The sequence below is a fragment of the Ochotona curzoniae genome, unplaced genomic scaffold, assembly GCF_017591425.1.
Source record: "Ochotona curzoniae isolate NIBS_2020 unplaced genomic scaffold, NIBS_Ocur_1.0 contig_883, whole genome shotgun sequence".
NCBI lineage: Eukaryota > Metazoa > Chordata > Mammalia > Lagomorpha > Ochotonidae > Ochotona > Ochotona curzoniae.
Genome location: NW_024466599.1, coordinates 3,629,971 through 3,642,872, shown reverse-complemented (window position 1 = coordinate 3,642,872; position 12,902 = coordinate 3,629,971). Strand labels below are relative to the sequence as shown.

The window sequence follows — 12,902 nt, the reverse complement described above, 5'->3', positions numbered from 1 at the left end:
TGAGAAGCACTGCGGTTGAGGAGTGGGGAGAGGACATTAGACCCTGTGAGCACGCTGTGCACCTCCATGTCACAGCTGTCAGACACTAAGAGCAGACAAGCACACCTCTGCCGTGTGCCCCAGCAGCATTCCAGGGCTCTGGGGAGGAGGCAGCAGGTGCTGGGCCAACGAGAACCATCAGGGTTTTGGCACAGGACAAGGGGAGAACACCCCCAGGTGTGAGCTGGTGGCTGCCCGGATGGCAGCTCTGGATGGACAGGGCGAGGGCCCACCGAGTACTCTAGAACGCTTGATCCAGGAAACACGAGGGCCCCAAGAAGCAAAGGGGATGCCAGAGGCCTTGGGATAGACAGAGGAAGGCTAAGGGACACTAGCATGCCAAGAAGACCGTGAAGGACCCCTCTCGGCACCCCACAAGTCAAGCAGAGACAGGGAAGATGGACGCCTTGCTTCCTTTAGCAGTGGGCAAAGGGTGGCCAGAGGCCAGTGGGGTGCAGAAGCCCAGAGTCCACTCTGCAATGTTAGGGAAGCTGCTACGGATGAGGCAGTCACAGAGGGCAGGCCGAGGTGTGGATACCAGGATTGCACCAGGTGCCCAGGGAAGCGCACCAGCGCGGTGGGGGCACCAGGGGCAGCCTGAGCCACATCCTAGTTCAATGTGTCTTGCATGATGCCTCCCTCCAAGTGACCCTGACACGCAGCACACCTGTCATCCTGCTGCAAAGAAAAGCTCGAAGAACAGCTTTATGCAGTCTGCAAGTATTCCCAGTTACACAAACTGCTAAGGCTTGAGCACATCCCCAGAAGAGACCCAAAGCACTGTGTGATCAGAAACCCTTCGCACAGAGCTGAACACCTCCACTCTGACGGGAATGCTGCCTTTGGCTCCCTTGCTGGGCACTCAGCCTGCAGGGCTGTGTCACGATGAACACAAGTCCCAACCTGCACCTCTGTGTCAACGCCCAAGCTGGCCTGTAGCTGAGGGCAACAGGTGAGTGCTGGCCAGGGAGAAGGCCAGCAGTCCCTGAGACCACTCGGGACTGGCACACAGTGTGCCCGCACGGTGCAGAGGGCAGACATTCCGCACCTTCTGGCACTCCCTTCTCCACGACGAGGAGCTGGAGGGAATACAGAGAAAGAGGCTCTGAAAGGAAATAACACAAACACCAGTACATCCAGGAGATCTTCCAGAAGATACCTGGACAGCCAGCCCCACCTGAATGCATCAGCAGCAAAGAGCCCAGGAGCTGAAATCCCCGCTGACTTCATGCTGCTGCCCACTGTTCCCACGTGGCACTTCGATCTTGCCCCCTCACTGGCCTGGCTAGTTCCAGTGCATCACACACAGCAGACGCCCCACCTGGGCTGAGCAGGCATCCCCTCCCTGCTCCTACTGGCCCTGCTGCTTCGATAGTCTGGGGATGTTTTTGCTTCCAGCTTGGGGCTGGACTGTAGAGTGCTCAAGGTCATGGACCCTGTCACTGTATGCAGGCCTCAGAGCTCAAAGCCAGCCTTCAACACTCACATTTAGGCGACCCTGGTTGAGCATCATCACCTGTCAGTTGAGGGCAGAGGTGTGCACTTGCCCGGCAAGGCCAAGTAAAAACCTCATCTACCATAATCCATGCAAGGCACGCATGAGCAGTGCCAGCTGCCTGAGAAACGCTTAACGGACTTGAACCAGTCTGTTCCGCTTCCAGGCCCAAAGACACCAGAGATAATGAAACAGGCTGGCAAACCTCTTCACAACGTTGAGGAACCGACTCTTCTAGAAACACTGCAGCCAGCTTGTAAACCTGTTCCTTAGAGAAGACTCTTCTCCCAGGCCCAGAGAACATTCTGGAAGCACATTCCAATCCAAATTTTAGATCCAGGAAGTTGGAGACTGTTAGCAACAACAAACCACTCATTCCAGCTGAGAAAAGCCACTCTTCGTGCTTTTTCTTGCAAAGATTTGCATTCAGCAAGCAGTCCTGCAAAACTCTGTTCTAAAATATGACTGAAGAAGGGGCATTTTTATTCCTGGATCAGGGCAAGTATCTGGGCCCAAGCTTGATTTTATCCTGAAGGAGCTGGTGCCACCCAAGGAGATAAAGAACCCAGGCAATCTTAAAAAGCAGTGCCCTTCAGTGTTGCCAACTAGCAGGCAAAGGAGCAACCCCTTTGATTTAACTTCCTCACCTCATTAAGAAAAGCTACTCCTTTATATCAGCAAGGCAGAAACAGGGAGGAGGCTGGTCTCAGAAACAATGACCTCAAACAACGCTGCCAGTCGCACAGTCAGGTACCCGACCCTCAGCTGCTGGGTTGCACAGGCAGAATGTTCCCCAGGGTAATGATGAGCCGTCCACCCCATCCCATCCTTGAACCCTGACCCCTGACACCCTTGCAACATGCACACGTGCACCCCCAGAAGCTGCGGAGACCCTACCTGCTCACATGCCTGGGAAGCACGTAGGGTTCTAAACCACCCCAGGGAAGCCGAGACCACTCAGCGAGTCAGAAATGCTGAAGCTGAGCTAGACTGCCAACCTCCATCCCTCTGTGCGCCCTGGGCTCCCAACCCCTCGTCACCAAGCTGGTATCCCCCTGGCCACAGTGAGGGGCCTATGTGCACGCCCACCGGTTCTGTGATCCCCAACGTCCAAGGAAAGGCTTCCTCCAGCTCCGCAAAGATGGGCTCTGGGGAAGGAGGAATGTGGACAAAGGAAGCTGTGGAGCCAAGTTTAGAAACACAGTGGGAAAGGCGTGTGGACCCAGCAGGGCTACGTGGCTCACAGCTCGCAGCTCCTCCCGCCGTGGCTGCCGCTGCACAGGGAACAAAGTGTGAGGTCTCCCAACGGCCCAAACCGCAACCAATTCCCGGCAGACACACATACTCAAGCAGCAGTGTGGCTCCCGCACGGCAAGCCCGGGCCCTGGGTTGCGTTTACAGAACACAGGAACTTGGCAGGGTTCCATGCGTTTTCAAACTTTGCCTCCCTCAGTCACTCGCTCAGGGCTGTCCACACCACGCATTCCTGGTTGCATCCATGAGTTCCCCTTCCAGGGATAACCATGCTACTGGCACAGCCTCCTTAAAAACTCCAATTGTGCTGAGTCTGCACATTTCCCATCCCACGTTTATAAACGTGCCTCCATACAGGTGCAAACCCCCCAGTGTAGGTCCTCACCTGAGTGCTCACGGGGACCACATGGTGCCACACCAGGCCTTCCAAGACACCAGGCTGACCCTTATGAAGTGCAGCCCTCACTCTCCTCCAAAGCCATCTCCAGCGCCCTGTGCTGTGGACCAAGCCCAAAGCCCTGGACCGCAATTCAGAGCTCATGACTTAACCCCATCTGACCTCGGCAGCCGCACTTCCTTTCATACAAAAGCAGGTAGATGCAGGGTCCCGCAGCTGGGGGGTGCGCACCCAGCAGCCCAGCAGGGCCCCGCAGCTGGGGGGTGCATACCCAGTAGTCCAGCAGGGCCCCGCAGCTGGGGGATGAGCACCCAGCAGCCCAGCAGGGCCCCGCAGCTGGGGGATGCATACCCAGCAGTCCAGCAGGGCCTTGCAGCTAGGGGATGAGCACCCAGCAGCCCAGCAGGGTCCCACAGCTGGGGGGTGCGCACCCAGCAGCCCAGCAGGGTCCCGCAGCTGGGGGGTGCATACCCAGCAGTCCAGCAGGGCCTTGCAGCTGGGGGATGAGCACCCAGCAGCCCAGCAGGGTCCCACAGCTGGGGGGTGCGCACCCAGCAGCCCAGCAGGGCCCCGCAGCTGGGGGGTGCATACCCAGCAGTCCAGCAGGGCCTTGCAGCTGGGGGATGAGCACCCAGCAGCCCAGCAGGGCCCCGCAGCTGGGGGATGCACACCCAGCAGCCCAGCAGGGCCCCGCAGCTGGGGGGTGCATACCCAGCAGCCCAGCAGGGCCCCGCAGCTGGGGGGTGCACACCCAGCAGCCCAGCACCTGGCGTGGAGTCCTGGCTCCACTGTCAATCGTGCACACCTTGGGAGCAGGCAGGCAGGCTTAGGAACCTGGGTGCTGCCCACCCACTTCGGAGACCCAGGCTGAGTACCTGCTCCCGGCTGTGGTTTGAGCCAGTCTTGGCCTCTGCAGACATTTGGGGAGTGAACTAGCGGCGCTCTCCCTAGTCTCCACCTCTCAGATAAACAATTGAATTAAGACTGTCACAGGCCACGTCCCAAACGTGTCACAGACCAGGCTGTAATCTGGGGAGAGCAGTTTGAGAAAACAAACAAGTCTGGGTCTTGTCTCCAGGGGGCAACTCCTGGCAAATCCAGATGCATCCTATCCTGGTCTGAGCCTACCCCACCTGCTGGCACACAGGGCCCTGCCACCACCTTGAACTACCCCATCCACAAGCCCCACCCACACACCTCTTCCCTCCCCCTTCCCCCCTCAAAAAACCCTTTCCACTCCTTTGTCTCCCTCCAGGAAGCCTTCAGGCGTCTACACCGCAGCTTTCTATCTGCCGGGTTATTTAGGAAAGCATCTCCTGTGTGCCTTAATCCCCCCCACACACACACACACACCCCTGCGGGCGTGTCCGATCCCATCTCCCAGGCCTCACTTTGGCAAGCCATTAGTGCAACGCGTTCGGTGCGTTTCTAGCGCCCTGGCCCGACCTGGCCGCGCCACGGGCAACAGGACCCACGCGCAGGAACTCCGCGGTCGGGCCTCGCCCAAGTCCCCTGTGGAGCCAGCGGTCGACCTCGCGCAACGCAGAGGGACAGCTGCTCAAGGGCCATTTCTTTCCACTCACTGGGAAGCACGGGGATGGAACCGAAGACAGAATGTAAGAACTTCTGGAGACCACCAGAGCCAGGCGCAGGGGTCGAGGCCGGGGAGCGGAACCCGGGGCGCCTGCAGTGGCGGGAATCCGGGACAGTGGCGGGGGCTTCCTCAAGGGACTGGGCGGCGGCAGCGCCCCTTATCCGGCCCTGGCTGACTGAGGACGCGGGCTGCACACCGGGCGTGCGGGCAGGGACGCAGGATCCGACACTCCCGCGTCCCGGAGCGACCGCCCGGCCCCAAGATCGCACGGTGGCCGCGGGCCTGCTGGACCCCCGGGTCACCGGAGGCACCCGGGACAGGGGATTATGGCGCGCGCGGGTGGCGAGCGGTTCCAACCCGGCCGGGGCTCTGGGGACGAAGGAGTCATCCCGACCGGGCCACGGAGGGCTCAGACGGGGTTCTCACCCCCGGGCCCAGCAGCAGCCACCGACCCCGAAGCTCGCCCCACAGGGCCCCGCGCGCCCTCCCCGGGCCGCCGGCGGCTTCTGTGATGCCGACACAAAGGGCACGCGCGCGTCACCCTACCTGGTCCCGCGCGGCCGGGGCTCCCTGCTCGGCCGCGGTGCGCCCTGCTCGGCCGCGGTGCGCGGCTCCGACGGCTGCAGCTGCGAGGTGCCCGGTGCCCGGTGCCCGCCGCCGCCAGCCCGCGCCCGCGCCGCCACAGCCCGCCCGGAGCCGCCCTTTATTCACTCCCCGCCCTCCAGCCCGGGAGAGCGGCGGCGCGGGCGGGGAGCGCGAGCGCGCACAGAGGGCCGGGCGCGCGGGAGGCTCGGCCCCGCTCCGCCCGCCGCGATGCGCCCCCTGCCGCCCGCCGGCCCCGAGGAGGACGAGACCACGGGGAACCCAGGGACCCCAGGAGAGGAGGCCAGGGACGAAAGGGGTGACCCAGCCCCGCGGGCACTGCAGGTGCTGGAATGCCCGCGAGTCCCGGGCTTCCAAGAGCCTCCCTGGGGTCGTAGACACCAGGACCTGGCCAGGAAACTCTTCCCTCCCTCCCCCGGCGGTTCGCACGCCTGAGGCAGAGCAGGAGAGGTCCACCTGCGCTGGAGTCCCGGGGGCAGGCAGAGAAATCGCATTTCTTAAGACCTTTGGGGAAGAAGTTCGAGTTTTTGCTGCTGCCTTTAGTCGCTAGGACTGATGATTACCTGTCCCCGTGCCAGGTGAGCTTACTGTGATGCAAAAACAAATCTGTAAAAGGGGTCTTCAAAAAGATAATGGAAACGCATATTATGGAAAGAGGGATTTCAAAAACCTTTTATTACAGCCATGTAACTCGCGTTTTAATTCCACTTGCCTACAGACTTTTTGACCCACAATAAAATCATCTTCCCTTAACAACATGCCAGCCCGCCCCTCTGCCTGGTCGGACTTGCAGCTATGCGCTGTTAGCCAGGTGCCACGAAGTTAGCAACTTCTCTGTAATCCACACCTGCTTATCCAGAAAAGCCAGGGAGCCATTTTAAGTGTCTCCTGGAGCTCTTCGGAAGGACTGAGTAAGTCAACTAACATGATTTCGTCCTGTTTTTCCGAAGCATCTGGCAACATATTTGTAGCTATTTTGAAACTCTGCATGGCTTGTCTTTCTCTGTTACTTCCTCGTCTTAAAGAAAAGATTTACATACACATCATCTATATATATATAGAGAGAGAGAGAGGGAGGGGGGATCTGCTGGTCTGTACTGAGAAATTACTTTGGTAAATAACTCCCCTCTTTGGAGATGCAAACCAGCCGGTGCGTTGAGGTGCCTCCATTTGTGTCCCAGGAGTTGTGGAAGCACAGTGGCAGCGCTCTCTCCCCAGGCCTCTTGGTGCGGGAGCAGTCCCGCACAGAGCCCTAAGCTCGGGAGAAGCATGTGTGTCTGCCCCCACACCCACGTAGTCCCAGGCCGTGCCTGTGAACTGGCAAGTCGGCCAATGCTGCAGGGGTGCTGAGAGGAACACTCCCAGCTGTGCTGCTCGGTGAAGTGGCCAGGGCTGAGGAGCTGCAGCTGGGGGCCTGCAGAGAGACCTGTGCTCCAGGAAGTGGCTTGAGCTGCAGAACCAACACTCAGATACTGTGTATTTGAGGCTTGTAAGCGCTCACATGACGACATGCGTGTTCACACTGCACTCTGCTCTCGGGGATGCCATCGTGGTTCGGGTGCCGGCATTGGCATTGGCAGCAGGTCTGCAAAGACAGCCTTGCTGCGACCTGCTCAGGCCTCCCTGAGAACTCGGAACCACTGCCGCAGGTGGTTGGTGTCTGCAGGATAGCAGCACCTGCTACGCTCGGGCTCAGAGTGCTCTCTGATTCCTGGAGTCTTCAGATCACACTGTTCAGGATGATGATGTGACATTTCTGTGACCCTCCCAGAGCCTTGAGCATAAGAAGCACCCAGTAAACAGTGACTGAGATATCTCCTCTCAGCCATGCCCCCGGGCCCCGACTCTAACAGCAAGCTGCCGAGTATCTCAAGGTCATTTCCAAACATCATGGCAGCTGTCCATCCCAAGCCCCTGCATGTGTAGTGACTGACCTAGAGAGCTGACCTGTCGATCCCGCTGGCAGAGATACCGAGGGTACCGTTGGTGTGTCTAGCAGAGTGACTCACAGTTGCATCACCAAGCAAGCTTCGCTGCTGATTAACCATGTGTGACCAGGAAGGTAGGGCAGGGAGCCAGGGCTGCCACCAAGAGCCCAGAGGCTAGGAAAATGGAAACCTCTTCTTGAGTCTGCCTTCAAGGTGCAGAATGGAGGGGTGATCCACACATTCACATCCATGGCTTCAGATAAAAATATAGAAAATGGATTGGGCATCGTCTTGTAATCACACATTCTATCAGTGTAAAAATCTCACGTTTTCATTTTGAAAGATGATTTAAGTTTCATTTTGACTTTCAAGTTGTGGGAAAGTCAGTGTTGGTGCTCCTCCTGGCTCTCCTTGGGGACACGGAGTGCTGAAGGTCTTCCCTGGGAAGGGAATGTGGGCCGTGACCGCTCCTGTCCTCAGCCCGTCTGGGCCAAAGGCCGTCTCGTGCGGGAAGCAGGAGGGGCAGGCTGCACAGTGCTTGTCTGCCAGGTGCACAGCTCCCAGGTGCAGGTGTGTCTGGCTCAGGCAGCGTCCGTGTGGTTCTCAGCAGCCCCCTTGGGGATGCTGCCCCGTCCTGACCTCTCCCTCCCTTCGCCAAAGAGCCTGCTGTCTTGTTCCACCCTGACTTTCGAACCATTTCTTCTTTGGTGGAGAATTCACCTAGGATGGCACGTGACCTTTAAGCAACTTCAAGCAAAAGGAAGTACAAGCAAAGACACAAATTCATCCTTCCGGTGGTGTAAGGACAGGTTGAGCTGTGTCTGCTAAAGTGGCATATGTTGATGTCCTGGCCACTGGTATCCTGGAAAGTGACCTCACTAGCAAATAGGATCACTGTACATAGTACTACTTAAGGTGAGGTCATAACAGAGTAGGGTGGTCCCAAATCCCCATTGGCTAATGTGTCCTAGGACAACAGGTGTTCAGACTCACACGGAGAACAGCAGTGAATGTGACAGACTCTACAAACCAGGGAACAGCTGAGGCCCAGCAAATACTACTACAGCCCTGCTGCTGGAGCAGGGAGAGGGACGGGAGGCGTGCGCAAATGCCCCTGTCCGGCCTCAAGGTCCACCGCTGCCTCTCGGATCCCTAGCTCCTAAGAGGGCTAATTTCTTGTGCCCAATTTGACTGGGCCATGGCGTGCCCAGGTAGCCAGGAATGCATTTCTGGGGATGTGTCTCAGTGTTTCTCAGGTTAGCCTTTGGATCAGCAAGTGGAATAAAAGAGAATCGCCTTGCCCATGGGTGTCATCTACCCTTGACGGTGCAAACAGAGCACAATCCTGGAAGAAGGATGAACGTGCTGTGTGCCTGAGCAGGACACACAGCTTTTCCCGCCTCCCTCCAGACCTCCGTCACTGGGTATTTGCTCCCCAGGACTTGGAGCAGCCTGGGGATACTTCCTTTGTTCTCAGCCCTTGTCTCTGGCCTTGGCCTCCACTCAGATTGTGCCAGGAGCTCTGCAGGCTTCCAGCCCAAAGAGAGGAGGGCACGGGACTTCCAGGTCTCCACAGTCCTGTGAGTCTGTTCCCACGAGACACCTGTGCGTGTGACACACCGTGCACATCCACTCACCTGTGGGCAGGTAGACAGACGTTCTGCTTCTCTGGCAAATTGAGATGAATACACCTTGAGAACTAAGAGACAATGCATTTGTGTGAGCCCCCAAGCTGGTGGTGCTGTGTTCCTTACCAACTGCTAGGAGCTCCTGGAAGGTACCTATGCGTGGCTGTAAGTTAGAGGATAAGTGTCATGCTAAAAATGTAAATGCCAAGACAAGGCCATCAGAGAGCTGGCAACAAAGGAGAAAGGTTAGTGTGTTGATCTGAGGGTGTACGTGTGATCTGCCTTGTTAACCAATGTTGCCAACACTGCTAGGACAAACTCTAGCATTTCGTAAGTATTTGTTGAAGGAAATAAATGTTCGGCTCTCAAAATGGCTCAAATGCAAGAACTAGGGTTTCTACATAGATGTGTTAGGATTAGACATTGATTGAGTTCAATAATGGAGAGCCTGAGGTTGAAAGAGACCAGTGCCTGGTGCCTGTTCCATGGTCACTGCCAGTGTCATTGTTCATGACTCTGGGGTGACTCAGGAGTCTCCTCTCGTTCGTAACACTGCCTTTCTGCAACAGTACAATATGGCCTTGATGGCTCATCAACATTTTTTCAGGGCTTCTTCCATTGTGAAGAAATGACTGTGTTCCATCCACAAAAAGGATTTACCTTTGGGCAGATGCTTAGTTTTCAATAAATACATGTGTGCCCCCTGGCCTCTTACAGCCAGGCCAGCGTACGTGACTGATGGAGCGCGGGCAGAGTCTCACGTCTGGACTGGGGTGCTGAGAAGCCCTCGAGGCCCTCTTTGTCACCTGTCCCCTTAGCAGTGGTCTTCCGGGCACTTTGCAGGCTGGAAGGACTACCTTAGGGAGCCAGCTTGGCTCTGCAGGCTGCCCCATGGTGGACGAATGCCAAGGGAATGTGGAGTTGAAACATACAGGTTCGCCTCACACTGGCTTTTGAAGGGCAGTAATTCACATGCGCTTGCGTCTTGACAGAGAGTCGAGAGCAGGCTAGGGAAAGAGAAGATTGTGTGGTCAGAGACTCGAGAGCATGGCAGAGGCAGGGAGCCGGGAGCCGGGAGCCGGGAGCCGGGAGCCGGGAGCCGGGAGCCAGGAGCCAGGGGCCAGGGGCCAGGAGCCAGGAGCCGGGAGCCGGGAGCCGGGAGCCAGGAGCCAGGGGCCAGGAGCCAGGAGCCGGGAGCCGGGAGCCAGGAGCCAGGGGCCAGGAGCCGGGAGCCAGGAGCCAGGAACGGGGGAGAACCTGGGAGTAACCGCGGTATGACAGGCAGAGTGAGAGTGCAGGACAGAGTCTGGTCACTGACTCCGATCCTGGAGCTCTTCCCCAGCGGGTGTTGTCACACGCCACACTGTCTTAGAGGCTGGAAATGTTCAGTGGAGCGCAAGGCTGCTAGCTGGCCAGGTACAGTGAATGTTTTTGCACTTGGTCCATACTCAGCCACACACTCAGCCTCAGAAGGAAGTTGTTAGGGCTCCTAAGGCTCAGGAGTCTTCCTCCGCCAAAGGGAGCTGCCTTGCTTCCAGGAACTGGTCCCTGCAGGGTCAGCACCTGTCCTATTGTCCTGCCTATCAACTAGGCCAAAGGCCTCCCAGACGCCCAATACCATCCCAAGCTCTGCTGCCTCCCTTTGCTTCTGTGAGAGCCAATAGACAGCACACAGCACAGGCCCAGCTGCCCAAGGAGCTCACCATGCAGAAGCCAGCTCCCAGCAAGATCCCAGCAGGGAGAGAAGCCTGTCTCCTGACATTGTTCATCCAGTTTGGTGGAATCAGCAGGCTTGTGGCGCCCTTGGTTCAGATCTGAAGGACTAGAGTGAAATGTCTGGGTACCAATGAGCGCAAGAGCAGGACGAGGGGCCGAGGAGACCCTTTCTGAGCCAGGCAGTTTTATTCGACCCCTTAGAGGTTCCTGGGCACACACATTCACATACACACACACATGCAGCCTGGAACACGACTGATACTTCAAACCTCAGATGAGCGTCACACCTCCAGTGAAATGTCTCTGGCTCCTCTCGGCTTCTGACTACTCTGCCACCCCCATGCTGCTCTCCGATTGTACAGCCACGTGTGTGCATCTGGCACTAGGCATGACCCCAGACCATACTGGGCCACAGCACCCCACGTCTTTGCTTTCCCTTCTCCTCCTGGGGATATATGAGGCTCCAGCTCAGCCTGACTCCCCCTTCCTTCCTCCTTCCATCCCACTCTTGCTTGTCAATGCCGGGTTTACTAGGCTGCACTGTGGGAAATTTATTTCTGTCTCTGGGATCCAAGGGCAAGGCCATGCATGGCCCGTCTTCCTTGCTGTAGATGCACAATGAGGCTATCCAGTTGCTAAGAAAAGAGCAGGCACTGTCAACTAAAACAGCGGTAGGTACTGTGGCTCAGCGTGTGCGGCTGCCACCTGCACCCCATGTAAGCAATGATTCTTTTCTCAGCTGCTCCACTTCTGTTTCAGCTTCCTGCAAACACACCTGGGAAAGTTTTCAATTTTCAGGACACAGGCTCTTCCAGGATGGTGAGCTCCCCCCGGCTCTGCTAGCATGTCCAGGTTCTCTTTCCTCTCAACTGTCTAAGGTCTCATTTTTGCATCTCTGGGTTTTGTTTTTGAGATTTATTTATTTGTTTATTTGAAAGAGTTACAGAGAAGGAGAAAGGAGAGATTGCCCATCTTCTGGTTCACTCCCCAAATGCAATAATGACCCGGGGTTGAAACAGTCTGAAATTGGGAAGTAAAAGCTTCACCCAGGACTCCTGTGTGCTTGTCCGGGATCCAAGTGCTTGAGCTGCCTCCTGCTTTCCCAGGCCCCGAGCAGGGAGCTGGGACATGAACTGGCACACGTATGGTATCCCAGCAGTTGCAAGGTGATTTAGGCTTTGAGCCATTGCACTGGGCCCTGCTTGCCGCTAAAATATATTGTTATTCCTTCATGGCCGTGGAATTGTACCCCAGGGAAAGATGGGGTATGCATCTTCAGGAAGCAGCAGCTCCCTCCCCAGGATGAGGATGGGCTGTGCCCACAGAGGATGTCAGTCCTTAGGTCTGCACCAGCATCTGGATGGATGCTGCGCTCAGTGGTGGCACAACCTCATGTTTGGTGTTGGCCAGCACTGGGAGCCTCACTTTATCAGAAAAGGGTGAGGAAGTGCTGTTTAATCAACATGGCCTGAATGAGGAAAGAGCTGGGTGAAGGAATCTATTCTGGCTCTTTACAAGGAATCAACAGATTTTCTGAGATGAACACTTGATTTAATTAATGAATGCGTCAATTTTCAATGAATAACCAATGTCTGGCTCACTGCAAGAATCGTGCTATATGGGTTGGCAGGTATTAAGTTCTAGTTAGATCAGTATTAGATTGGATCTAGATGAGATTAAGAGTTCTGTGGTCTTACTGCAGAGTAGGGTGGCTGTAAAGAAATACTGACTGCTTAGAAGAATCAGTATATTAATCCTGACTGGATATTTTACATATCATGCATGTAATGAAGCATCACATCATAACCCCCCCATAAGTGGTTTTTACATATCCACTAAAATAGACAATCAAAGCGATTCGGATATAGTGACAGTAGCATTAAACTTGAAATCAAAGCCAGCAAACTACAGGTCGTCCGACCTTCAGAGCTCATTTATCTGGAGAGTGAAATGTGTGTACAACATGAGGGCCCACAGTGCTTAGCGGCTCATCCCTGCTCTGCACGTCCAGTTGATTGTCACTTGCATGTGTGTCTCTCATTTCTGAAGCCACCAGCCGTGGGACTGCCCTCACTAGACTCTTGTTTGTCCAGTTAGAGCGAACGTTTTTCAGGAAGCTGAACTCTGTGGGGTTATCAAATCTAAACATTATATGTTACATTCCCAAAGCCATGTTTTCTATGCAAAGACTCTGCTGCTGTTTCTACTGACGCACAATACTTGTTTTATCTATTTGTTCACAAAAATT

The 12,902-nt window shown here is 56.1% G+C and overlaps 1 protein-coding gene across 2 annotated transcripts in view; it reads right to left on the bottom strand.

Annotated features, from left to right (window-relative positions):
- RNF144A (ring finger protein 144A) overlaps positions 1 to 5,428 on the bottom strand; it is a 92,131-nt gene extending 86,703 nt beyond the window's left edge. For both annotated transcript variants that reach the window (XM_040992776.1, XM_040992777.1), the window contains exon 1: positions 5,326 to 5,428. The gene's annotated coding sequence lies outside the window, so the exon portion shown is untranslated. The remainder of the gene's footprint in view (positions 1 to 5,325) is intronic.
- Between the last annotated feature and the right edge of the window lie 7,474 nt (positions 5,429 to 12,902).